The sequence below is a fragment of the Octopus bimaculoides genome, chromosome 3 (assembly GCF_001194135.2).
Source record: "Octopus bimaculoides isolate UCB-OBI-ISO-001 chromosome 3, ASM119413v2, whole genome shotgun sequence".
Lineage (NCBI taxonomy): Eukaryota > Metazoa > Mollusca > Cephalopoda > Octopoda > Octopodidae > Octopus > Octopus bimaculoides.
In genome coordinates, this window is record NC_068983.1 from 43227417 (window position 1) to 43231505 (window position 4089).

Consider the following 4089-nt stretch of genomic DNA (forward strand, 5'->3'; position numbering starts at 1 on the left):
AGCGGTAGAAACTCTGCCAGATCAGATTGGAGCTTGGTGCAGCCTTCTGGCTTGCCAGTCCTCAGTCAAATCGTCCAACCCATGCTAGCATGGAAAGCGGACGTTAAACGATGATGATGATGATGATGATATATATATATAGTTGGAATTTACAAAAAACAAAACAAAAGACAAAGATGGGGCTGTAAACAACAAACAGGTGTATTAGTTTAACACTGAGGAAGTGAGAAAGTCTTTAACGTTTCAAGCCTACGCTCTTCGACAGTAAGGAACACAGAAATAAACAGGGAGAGAAAATAAAAAAGGTTTAGTGGCTAGTGATCAATCATGGCAAATGCCGGACAGAGGTGATCAGACAGGAGAGCTAGGAAGAAGGGGAAATGAAAAAAAGTAGTGGTGATCCCAAAGTAAAGGTGTACGTGCGTGTGTATGTGAGAGCGTGTATGTGCATGTGGATAGGGGCTGGTGACCTTGTCGTGCACATATGTAGGTGTGTGGATGACGGTGTGGGTACTGTGAAGTGATCAGAGCTAGTGTGTGCGGGTTGGTGTGATGTGGTGTGGTGTGGTATGGTGATGTGTGGTGTGGTAGTGTGTGGTGTAGTAATGTGTGCTGTGGTGTGGTGGTGTGGTGTGGTAAGATGTGGTGTGTGGTGGTGTTGAGGTGTGGGGGAGGCGAGGGTGACGGAAGCAAGGGTGGTGTGTGCGTTGGGGGTAGGGGTGGGGTATGTAGGAGTGGGGTTTGAGGGTGGGGTATGTGCTTTTGGAATGTGTGGGATGGGATGTATAGAGAGGGTGGGAGTGTGTAGAGGTGGGGTAACGATGGAGGGGTGATGATGAAGGGAGAGGGTGGAAGGGGATGATGAGTAGGAGTGAAGGGAGGAAGTAGGTGTCAGAGCAAGAGAGAAGAGGAGAGGTGGGTGGGAGTGAAGGAAGGAAATAAGTGTGAGAGGAAGAGAGGAGAGGGGAGGGGGTTAGATGAAGCTCATGTGGTGCAAAGGAGTGAAGATAGAAGATTAATTCCTGTTCATGGTGAAGATGGGAATCCGGATGGCCTCTGTGCAAGGACAATCTGAACTCAGACAGGTGTTGTGAAGAATGACCGGCAGAGTGGAAATGGTGTGAGACTGGGGTGGCGTTGCCAAGTCTGATGTTTCAGAGGTGTTCTGTGAACCAGTCAGCCAAGCGGCGTCCCAATTGACCGATGTACAGAGAAGGACAGAGAGAGCAGGAGAGGCAGTAGATGACATTGCTAGAAGTGCAGGTAAAGGAGTCAGTGATATGACAGGGTTGATGATGGGTGCTGGTGTTGGAGAGGCATGGGCAATTGCAGCAGCATAGTCGGGAACAGGGGAATGAGCTGGGTTGGGGGGTTGGGTTAGGGAAGAAACTGTGGACCAGGTCACGTAGGTTGTGTGCTTGTTTGAAGGAGGGGAGGGGTTGGTTAGGGAAGATGGAGGGATCGGACTGGGGTCGCTGGAAGCCGTGGAGAATGGTGCATTGGAGAAGTAGGGTGGAGGGGTGGTAGGTGAGGGGAAACGAGTAAGGGTGGTGTGGATAGTGGTGAGGGGATGTCCACGTAGGATGAAGTGTTGAGTCATGAGTTGAGACTGAGTCTCAAAGTCATGTTTGTCACTGCAGAGCCTGTGCAGACGGAGGAATTGGGAATAGGGGATGGAGAGCTTGGTGTGTTTAGAAGTGGAGGGCAGGATGGAAGGATCGGACAAAAGAGAGGAAGGAGAGTGAGGTCGCTCCAATACAGTCGTCAATATAATGACCATATAGTTCGGAAATGGGACCAGTGAAACTTGAGAATATTTGGGCCTCAACGTAGCCAATGAACAGGTTCGCATAGTACCCTTAATGTAGTTCTCAGAGAGATTCAGCATGACACAGAGTGTGACAAGGCTGGGCCTCCTTTGAAATACAGGTACAATAGAAACAAGAAGAAAGAGTGAAGGATAGTTGTGGTGAAAGAATACAGCAGGGTTCGCCATCACCCTCTGCCGGAGCCTCGTGGAGCTTTAGGTATTTTCACTCAATAAACACTCACAATGCCTGGTCTGGGAATCGAAACCATGATCCTACGACTGCAAGTCCACTGCACTAACTACTGGACCCTTGCGCCTCAACATGTATACTATAATCATCAGTTCTTTACTTGTTTACATCTATTTTCCATGCTGTCACAGGTTGAAATGTTAGGCTGGATCCAATGTAATGTTGTATCCAAATAATGTTGTATCCAAATAATGTTGGATCCAAATAATGTTGTATCTTGTGATTTATAAAAAAAGATATGAAATGAAGTGCATAGCAATACAAGATGAAAATTAGTGTTATTAAGATTACCAAATTATAATACAATGATATGAGTTTGGGAATCTTAGTTTAATATTGGTTTTAAATTTTAAATGGTAAACATTTTTGATGACAGGGTAATGATTCTGCCAACTCACCACATTAACTTTGTTTAATATTGGTTTCAAATTTTGGCACAAGACCAGCAATATCGGTGGAGGGGTAAGTTAATTACATTGACCCCAATGTTCAGCCGGTACTGTTTTTTATTGACCCTGAAAGGATGAAAGTCAAAATTGAGCCTGGCATAATTGGAACTCAGAATGTAAAGATAGAAGAAATGTCGCTAAGCATTTTTTTGTGGCACGGTGATAGTTCTACCATCTTGCTGTCTCAACTTGGTTTAATATTAGAACTAGATGAGGATGGTCTGCAGGCAGAATCATTAACATATTGGGCAAAATTCTTTGTGGCATTTCATCTGTGTTTTTATGGTCTGAGTTCAAATTCCACTGAGGTCAACTTTGCCTTTCATCCTTTCAGGGTTGATAAAATAAGAACCAGTAGAATACAGGGGCTGATGTAATCAACCCACCCCCTCCCTCAAATTTGCTGGCCTTGTGCTAGAATTTGAAACCAATGTTAGATCTAAGTATGTTACTAAAGTGTAAGTAAAACACTAAAATTGATTTCTAATCATGAAAGATTATTGAACATTTTAATTGTGATCCTATAAATGTTTTAAAGTAATCAATTTAAAGTTAAAAATATATCTGTCTGTCATCTGCTTCCAATAATTGATGCAGCCTGTTGTTTGAATGATAATAGGGTTGTTTAATCACAACTATTTATGAGAGAAAAGATATAGACCTAAAATGATTACAAAAGTAGCTTAATTATAAGGATATATTTTCAAGATGCAATTAAACATGTTTCAAAGTGTTCTTTAGGTGGGGGATATAACCGGGTTTAAAGGGAAAGATGCATATTTATGAGAATTGTGGTTTTAATTTGGTAGTTTTAACTGGTAGTGATTTCAGTTTTTTCATAATTTGTGGTTATATGTTCAAATAGACACAGTTACTCTCTCTTTCTATCTCTCTGTCTTTCCTACTCTCTCTCTCTCTCTCTCTCTCTCTCCCTCATGTTTGTTTGATTTATGCAATTTACCTTCAGCATAAATATATTTTACATTTATAGTATGTGCCTATGTCCCTTAGCTGCTGGAGGAAAATTTTCAGGCTGATGATGCCTCCAGATGCAGAAAACGCATCTCCACAACTGTCCTCCAGACAATCAGCCTTTCCTTTTCCTCAATGGCAAGTCAGCTTTTGAAACTTCCTGATTCTTGAAATTATCTTCCCTTCTCAGAGGGAACTCGTCTTGATTGCCCTTTGCTAATTATGACGCATCCTCTAGAGGTGGAGATAATTTTGATAAATCAAAAATTCATTTTGTATTCTATTCGATATACCTGTGTCCGTCTATGTAGCTCAAATACATCATTGGCTACTTGGAGATGTTTCTCTTAGCACATTTTTGTCTAATTATGCACACACACACACACACACACACACACACACACACACACATGTATGTATGTATGTATGTATGTATGTATGTATGTGTATATATACATATATACACACATCAATGTGAAAGAGAGAGATATCGATATGCACACACATATATATATATATATATATGTAAAATCATTTACACTGAAAGCATATATATATATAATATATACACAAATATACATATACATACATACATATATATATATATA